General features: G+C 41.5%; 1 pseudogene; it reads left to right on the top strand.

Moving 5' to 3' along the window:
• Window positions 1-4023: 4023 nt before the first annotated feature.
• LOC147828258 (signal recognition particle RNA) lies at window positions 4024-4161 on the top strand (annotated as a pseudogene).
• Window positions 4162-9459: the final 5298 nt, after the last annotated feature.

The raw sequence follows: 9459 nt of genomic DNA, 5'->3' as shown, positions 1-9459 counted from the left end.
CACAGTGTATTGTAGGCAGAGCAGTTGCTAAAGGAACCCCCATCAGAGGTCCTCCTGGTGGCTAGGGGTTGGTACCTGCTAGTGAAACTGCCTGGTACTTTGTTGGAATATAAGCCTTACCACCCGCCGCTAAGTCTCCTGTTGGTGTACTTGGGCCACAGTTGAGAGTCTCAGTACCTACCTGGCCTTGAACTCTTGTCACTCCACTTCTCTAAGTGATAACTGTCAATATACTGAACCTTTGCTTCCCATGCCAAATTGTCTCCCAATACCCATAGAAAGGCCTGTCTTTTCTGTACCCTAAGTTAAGTGTATTTGAAGGTCTGGCTCCCATCCAGGCTGTCTTTCCCTGCAGTGAGGCAGGTCTCACCTTCACCCTCCTCACCCAGAACAGAAACAGCCATAAACATGGGAGGATTGAGTGGGCCGATACCACAATTCTGCTTTCATATTTTTAGATTCACTTACATCTGGGTTATGTTTCTTTGCTCACACATCTGCCTTTCACCTCAGATAGTGAACTGTGAGAGGAGCTACTCTGACCACAGGGCCTTTGTATAGGGCAAGCCCTCTGCAAACGTTGACAGGAATGGAAATAACAAATGTGTAACAGGGCAAATGCTTTCTCAGCGAGTGTGAGTCCCTTTGGGACCTCCCGGTGGTTCTGTCACTGACTGCAGAAGGCCACGAAGCTCCTGTGAGGCATTGGAAGTCCCCTGTGGGCAAGTTAGAGGTGGGTAGGGATTTGCACCTGTGGAACACGTTCTCCAATCCCCTTCCTGTTGGATGTGAACACTCTTCTAGGATTTTCAAGAAACTATGCTGAGGAGGAGATATACCAACTGGGGAAAAATTGTTTCATTTTTAAAATGAGAAAATAAACATTTAGAAAATTAGTTCGAAGCTGGTTACTAAATGGAAACAAGTTTTTATGGGCACTTGTGGAGTGAGGTGACCATTAGCAGAAGAAGAGTGTGGGGTTGTGGGGTACAGGTCACTCTAAAAAAACCTCATTTTCTTCTTCTATTTCTTTTTAAAAATTTTTTTATTTGAATCCTTGCTATCTTTGTTACTTGGCGAAATGTTGAGTATAGTGTATCTGGATTCCGGTGAGGCATCTGACAAAAGCCCCTCACGATATCTCTGTGGATGAGATAATCATCTTAGGATGTTGTAAGTACTTTGTATAAATCCAAGAGGTTCTCACTGACGTGTATTTTCCTTACAGGACATGACACAAAAGAATCTTAACAATAGGCTCCTCTCTCTACTTTGCTTCATGATGAAATCTGTGACCACCCAGGTCCTGTTTGTCTGTGAAGATCAGTTTGAAGGCGAAAGTGGAGGAAAGATAAAGAAAACGAAGAGGCTGTTATATAAGTGGATCACAAAAAGATTCCAAACGGTAACACTGGGTTATGAAGAATATAAAACTAAGTGGCTGGATAATTGCCTATCGACAGATGCTTTAAGTTGATTTAGTTCTGCCTCAATTCATGTTAAAATAGAAGCAGAATATGTGAAAGTGGTGGAGCATTTCATTGGGTAAAATAAGCCCTGGGTGAGCAAGTTGAGGATGTGACCTAGATTGCAGGATTTTCTTTCTCAAGGACCATGTCATCCCTTTATCGTGTGACTTGCTAGGTGTGAAAGGGAAGATGAGGACCTGTTTGTGTGTGTGTGTGTATGTATGTACATACCTGTGTGGTCATGTCTGAGCATGCATGTATTTAATCTTCTGTGTGCACCCAGGCCTATATAGTATGCAGTTAAAGGGTTATTGCCAATAAATGTCCTTATGCAACATAACACAGAGTAATGTAGTAACCAGATCCCTCTCATTTTTGCCTCCTGAAGAAGCTCCCAGGGTATGTTTGCCTATAAAGATCAAATTGAAGTAGAGATTGCACAGAATATAAAGACATTCAGCCGGTGCTACCACAGCACAGGTACAATCTAAATGACAGCATTGGGTTGTGAGAAGTGTGAGATTAGGCGACTAGCAAGGAAAAGCAGAAGTGATCTACAGTTTCTGTTCCGATTTTCATGGCTCCTATTCAAATCTCTCAATACTCGGGCCTTAGATACATCATGTATCTTTGGATTTGCTCTTACAACACTGCCATGAGGTAAAAATTACACCCTGATAAACCTACCTACATTTTATAGATGGGCAAACTAAGCATCAAAGAAGACGGAGCTTTGCCCAGAGTCTCACATGCAGGCAGTGACAAAGGTAAGGAAGGCACTTTCACGACTCGAAGTCCTTCCCCACCTAGGCATCTGTCAGGTCACATCGCCACCCCTTATGGAGGCTTTTACACATGCCCTGTCTGTGCTATTTCCATTGTTTTCCATTTCCTTACCTTCTGATTCCTCCATTCTCCTTCTGCTTTCCTCACCTCTTCTTTCCCTCCTGATTTGGATGAAATCCAAAGCAGAAAATAGATGCATGAGCTGGTGCTGGAAAACTATTTACATTTTCCAAGTGTAACCCTAGGTGGAGAAGAGGGATATGTGATTAGTGTGTATGCACGTGTGTGCATGGATGTGGGGGGTGCAGAATGTAAGTGGTGAGGTTCGTGGGGCAGAGGTAAAATGCTAACTGTGCTTCCCAATATAAAGTTGTGTAAAAGAATATCAGCTCTATAGACTCGATGGATTTTCAAAACATGCAGATGTCTGTTCTCAATCAGCAACATCAAAGCAGCATGCTACCCATTGTCTAATAGTAAAACCTTAGGCTGTTCGATCAGTGGTTATTTTTGTTTTACTCTGCACAGACAGTAATTATGGAAACAGCACATGACCTGAAGAGTGGCTGAGCCGCAGGGAGTGCTTATTACCAGTCTGGCTGTGCCTCTCCTTGTTGGCCATTCTTTAGCAGCTGTGCTATTTGCAGCCTCTGTGTGCCCTTTCCTATGCAAGACCAAGACTCCAGAAATGGTTCACTTCATTTCTGTTTGCTCTGCAACTTGGATAAGCTATCTACAAGCACAAGGTGTGTTTTCCTTATGGTATCCTGTCATGAGCAGCTCGGTATGATAAACAGAATTAAGGGGAATTACCGTGATTTTCCACTAATTTACATTTTTTTCCACAGAGAGCAAACATTTTACTAAATCAACTGTGCATATATAGTAACTAGTATTAGCATAAATATTAAATATAAATAGAATATAATTCAGAGTAAAACATAGGGAACTATAAACACCTGGGTACAATTAGACATCTTAGTAATCTTTGTTACAAATTTTACTTGTTTTGAGCTTGGATGAGAAAATATTTAACTCTTCCTCTTACCTATCTGCAGCATGGGAAAGGGTTCTGGCCTCGTGTTTATCATTCCAGCTGGTGGGGTGAAAGTTGTAGCACTCTGCCATGGTAGCCAGATATAATTAAGAAAGTTCTTTTTGGTTATGTGAATGTATCATAGCTTACGATTGATTCTCCCAAGTTTCCTTCTTCACAGAGAGCTTCTTTGTGAGACATTTGGCAAAATTAGGGTGCAGTGTGCTGTAGCCTTGCTGGAGTGCTCCACAGTTCAGACCTCAGGCTCTGACGTCCTCTTCTTACTTGCACCCTTTCACCTGGCACTTTGGACTTGAGTATCAGCTCTGTGCACAAGGACAGAGTAGATGATTCTATTCCAACCTTGATTTTCCACTGAAGCATTTTATGAAGCTGTATTAATGACTACCACCTCAGTCTTCCCCAGTCTTTTATATTTCAGCAAATGGTGTCTCTAGCAACCCAGTTGTTTAACCCCCAAGCTTAGGAATTGTACTTGAGTGCTGCATTCCTGCCACTCCTTAGCCTCCACAGCCGATGTGTCAGCATGTCTTAGCAGCTCCTCTCTCGAACACGTCTTCAGCTTACCTACTTTTCTCCATATCCAGTGCCATCACTGTGGTCCCGAACCATCATTCTGTGTTGCTTGGATTATGATCTGAACTCCCTGCCTTCTCCCTTAACTCCCTTAAATTCTGTTCTCCATGGGAAATCAGAATTATCCTTAAAGAAGCTGGGCGTGGTGGTGCACGCCTGTAATCCCAGTACTCAGGAGGCTGAGGCAGGAGGATTGCTGTGAGCTCCAGGCTGGCCTGGGCTACATAGTGAGTTCAAGGCCAGCCTGAACTACATAGCAAGATCCTGTCTCAAGAACCCTCCCCCCCGCAAAAAAAGAATTATCCTTAAAGGAAGGTAAAGTAGTCCATTTCATCCTGCATTTTGAAATCCTTTAAAGTCTTCCTTTACCATTTGAAATAAAATTCAAATTTCTCTTCTTGACCTATCAAGGCTCTATATGACCTAGCTCCTGCCTAACTTCATGGCTCCGGAGGCTGGTTGGTATCTTTTGTGTTTGGCAACATGAAGTTCCTTCCTTTCTCAGGATTACATTGCAATTTTTCTTCCCTGCCTAGCCCTCTTCCCTGGGCCCTCTGAACGCCTCACTCCTTATGATGCTTCAGAGGTCTGCTCAAATAGTCATCCTCAGAGTAGTCCTCGTTGACAACTTTAAGGAGCCTCACATTCCCCTTACTCTGTCACAAACCCCACTTTTAATTCTTTCATATTACTTATTCATCCCTTTAATCATTTTTGGGAGGATTTGTGTAATTAAAGTATGGTAAATAAGATCTTTCCTGCCTTATTCTTCATGGCTTAAAGGACTGACTGTCAACGATAGTTTCTGAATAGCCCTGTGGTCTAAGTAGGGCCACCAAGGAGATTTTTGCACACACTTTGCAGGATTAAGAAACCCGTGCACACTTGAGTAGAGAGACCCAGAGGAGGGTGAGAGCAGGTGTCAGAGAGCAACCTTCTTTCTCACTGCAAGGTGTGCAGCCTTGCTAGCACGTGCTGAAGAGAGAAAGCTCTGACATTAAAATCTGCAGTTGATTGAATTAGCCTGCAGTGGGGTCTCCCACATTCAAGTGACCCAGATCCTGGGAGGTATACTTGAGACCTCACTGGGAGACAAGTACATAATGGAAGGCAGTGATTGGGAAATAGAGACAGGAATTTCCTGTTTGTAACCCCCAAACTGCTGCTTTATCAATAACAAGATTATAGTACAAGGCTTATGCTTCTTTTGTGTTAAAACTACAAACCTACAGGATGTTTTATTAAGTGACTTCTTAAAAAAATATATCCCTTTCCAGATGTAAAATGCAAATCCCTTCAGCTTATAACTAGAAAAGAGATAGAAGTGGCATCAAAATAGGGGCTCAGTACTTGTCTTTTCTCACTTCAAATTCCTCCATATGCTGAAAAGATATTTTGAAAATTAAATAAATTCCAAACAGGTAAAAAATGATTACAAAAGTAAAGGCAAAAAACACAATTCCATTTTAAATGTCTACGGCAGCATTTAGAAAGTGACCATGTTTTAAGGCACCAAATATTTTTAACAACTTGAGTAATAGGAATTGACTAGACTGTGATGCCACTGTAAATACACCTTGAAATCTCAAGAGCTGGGCAAAATCAGCACCTATTCCACTTCCAAAGCCAGCTTCTTTCTTCCAGAGGCTGACGTGGGTTGAGTTTCTCTTGTCTGTTGTGTTCTGTATGGTATGTGGGGCCTCAGCGTCCCCAAGGCAGAGGGGGAGAATTTTAAGCTGTGTCTGCCCCAGAGTGACACACGCTCTTCTCACAACAGCAGACACAGTAGACTCCAGCCATAAAACTGAAAGCTGTTTTTTTTGTGTGTGAAAAATGAATAAAATTGGTCAGACATAATTTAAAAAGCTGAAAAATCCAAATTATAACAATGATAACTAGGGCATAACCACAGACCCAAAAGAATTTTCATTGTAATTATATGTAACTTTGCTAGTCATTTTGCAATTTTTTCAAGATAGAGAACCAGGATAAAAAGAATTCTGAATTCTTGCTATAGTTTCAGAATATTTACTAGACAGAAATAACAAAAAAGAAATTGAAAATACAAACCAAAAGAATAATATCCCTGATCAAAAACATAAGACATATAATAGGCTCAAGCAATTTGATCTTTTCTTCAAGTAACAGGTCATCTTTGTGTTGTACATACAGTTTTGGAGGTTGAAGGGATAATGTCATCCCACTCATTTTCAAAGCTGGCAGAATAATGATTCTAAAAACAATCAAAGATAACACACAGAGAGGGAACTGCGGGTACATTTCGTGTTCCACAATACTAACAACTTGTTGAGTACATTTTATTGTACCAGACATAGTTCAAAGCCCTTTAAGCACCAGGCTGTCTCTCAAAATAATGGAGAAATTCCACCTTCAGCAATGGTAGAATAGGCTGCTTCATCCTAACTCTCCTGCTGAAAACAGAAAAGTGGGACCAAAATATTTGAAAACATTTTTGGAAGTGGTTAGGGAACTAGCAACGTTTGGACAGTTTGCTGGGCCCCAGGGAGGATGGGAGGCCAGGGTGGGGCATCTGTAATGTGGGACTGCTTTCCCTTTCTAAGAGATACTGATTCGGAAAAGTAGTGGGGTGAGAGGCTAAGCAGTCAGCTGAGCTTGGGTGGAAATTGGTAAATTAAGAGCTTAATGGACAGATTTAGGAACAGATTAAAACAACTGAACAGAAAATTAGCAAACAGAAAACTAATTCCGAAGAAAACTTTCTCAGATTGAAGCACATGGAGACGGAAGAATGGAAAATACAGCAGTGAAGGAGCAGAATATGGCAGAGTCTAGCACACGTGAGAGTGGAATTTGGGGGAGAGAAAAGACAAGTAGGTGTTTTGTTGTTTTGTTTTTTGAGACAGGGTCTCGCTGTGTAGTTCAGGCTGGCCTTGAACTCACTAGGCAGCCCAGGCTGGGGCTGGAACTTGAACTCATGGTGATCTTCCTGCCTCAGCCTCCCAAGTGCTGGGACTACAGGCATGCACCACCACACCTGGCTAAGAGAAGTATGTTTAAGGCTATAATGGATGAGGATTTTTCTAAACTGGATGGAAGACAGTGAGTCAAAGATTCAGGAAGTCCGCAAACAGGAGGATATCTCCTAGACACATCATAGCTAATCTTCTGAAAACCAAAAACAAAGTGAAATTTCAAAAGCAATCAGAAGAAAGAAAGACCTCACCTTTTCAAAGGAGAAGCCATGACATGGATATTGGCGTATCAAAGAAATAACAGAAGCCAGGAGCAAACACAATGACATGTTTAAAAGGAAATAAAATAACTATCAACCTGGAATTCTTTATTCATTAAGTTATCCTTCAGAAATTAAGGCAAACACAGGCATTTTCAAATAAAAAAAATTGGAAGAGTCCATTACTAGGAAGCCTTCACTGAAGAAAATACCTAAAAGATATTCTTTGGGCAGCATGAAAATTTTCCCAAGTAGATGCAAAAGAGCGGGGGGAAGGGGAAGGGGGAAAGGAGGAGGGGAGTGGGGAGGAGAGTGGGGGGGGGAGAGAGCAAACGCAAAGGAAAGGTAGCTATTACTATATGGAATAATCGAAATGAACATTGTGTTTAAACAAAAATATCAATGTTTCATGGGATATATATATATATATATATACATATACATCTGTGTCATATATATGATATCTGACAACAAATACCATGAGTAGTATGAAGCGGTAAATGGATTTAAAGCCGTTTTAAGTTCTCTGTATAGCCCTGTACTAATTTATATTACATTCTGAAAATTCAACAATGAATGTTATAATCTCTAAACAGTTCTCTACAGGAATAAGCAAATTAAAATATTAATAAGTATACAAAATATAAAGACATACTTAACGCACTTGACTTAATTGACATTATGGAACTCTGTATTCAACAGTAGTAGAATATACTTTTTTTTCAACTGCACATGGAATATTTATCAAAATCAACCATATATTAGGCCATGAATCAAGGCTCAATAAATTTCAGATTTTGGTGAAATCATGCAGAGTAGATTGAACATCGTAGAATTAAGCTAGAAATCAATAACAAAAAGATGATCAGAATATTTCACTATGTTTGGAAATTAAGTGACGCATTCTAAATAACCAGTGGGTTCAAAGAGAAAGTTGCATGTGATGGCCAGCACTTGGAATCACAAGTTGGAGGCCAGCCTGGACTCCAGAGGGAGACCCTGTCTCAAAAAGCTAAAGGGGGAAAAAAAATTCATACTTAGAACTGAAGAAAAGAGAATGAAATAGAAAAAGAAACATAAAGGAAAGGGAGAGACAAACAGTCATTATATATTTCTAATTATAAAATCCGAGAAAGTCAAGCTGGAAACAGTCAGAATTTATAAACACTCAGAGTTGGCTGATTATCACGTAAGAATCAATAGCTTTTCATACAGTACGAAAAGCTGAAAAAAAAAAAGAAGAAGAAAAGCTAACTGGAAAATCATGTGGTTAAAATATTTCACATCACAATAGCAAGAGATGCTATAAATACCTGCGAAGAAACCTAACAAGAAACGTGCCAGATCAGAGGAGGAAACCCTATTCTTTTCTGCTGGCTGGAAAGGCACGGATATATGGGGATGTGTGCACAGAACTAAGAGTGCTGACTGCGGCTCTGGAGTCCCAATCCCGGACCTGTCACTCCTCACTGGTGTGACCTTCTTGCCTCAGTTTCCTTTCTCTGTAAAGTGCCAGTATCCACCGACAGTCTCTTGCTTCACACAGTTAGGACTCAGCTCCTTGCTCTCCTAATTCTCCATATCCTCCTCACTCCCTCATTGGCTTTTCTGTAGCTCTTACTACCCTGTAACATAAGATGCCATTTGCTTATGCATTACTTGCCTACCTCTGCTAAAATAAGCTCTTTGAGGGAAAGAGTCTGTTCCTTCAACCTTTTTTTTTGATAAATGTCTATTTTGGGGGGCTGTGTATCCCCAATACTTAGAAAGTTACTTGGCACATGTCAGGGCATGTAGCAACACTGTTATTAAGTCAAGATGCCAGTTCTCTGGAAATCATAGATGCAGTACAGTCCCAATCAATATCCTAATGAGCTACGTTAAAGCATTTGGGAAGCGGAACCTAAATTTTATTAGAAGCAGAGAGGATCAGGACAGATTTCATGCATGTCATTTGGGCTGTGTCTCTACTGACATTTAGAAGGTGACCATTTGGAGCCAGTACCCGAGGAGTGCATACACTGGCAGGAACAGGGTGGTCACAGATTGACAGGTGGGAGGGTAGATAAGGGACAGAGGATGGCTCAGATCGACTGGGGCCTGGCATGGGTCAAGAGTGGCTGGCAGAGGTCCTGGCTTCTGGTTGGTGGGTTTGAAAAGCAGTTTCTTACAACCCCCGCCTTAAAGACACCATGCAGATGGAGGAGGGTGCTGGCACCTTCCGGCCCTCAATCCTGGACAGCCTGGGCACAGCAGAGTGATGGAGGAGAGAGCACTTTATGTAGAGAGTGGGCTCTGCTCCAAAGGTTCACTCCTGTTTGCCCGTCCAGAGTTGCCAGTGTCTCTCCTCTGGGTCC

This window comes from Heterocephalus glaber, unplaced genomic scaffold, assembly GCF_053883595.1.
Source record: "Heterocephalus glaber isolate CG9 unplaced genomic scaffold, H.glaber_assembly_v1.0 deba00001164, whole genome shotgun sequence".
NCBI classification, from domain to species: domain Eukaryota; kingdom Metazoa; phylum Chordata; class Mammalia; order Rodentia; family Bathyergidae; genus Heterocephalus; species Heterocephalus glaber.
Note: the sequence above shows the minus strand (reverse complement) of the source record. Positions and strands in the feature narration are given on the sequence as shown.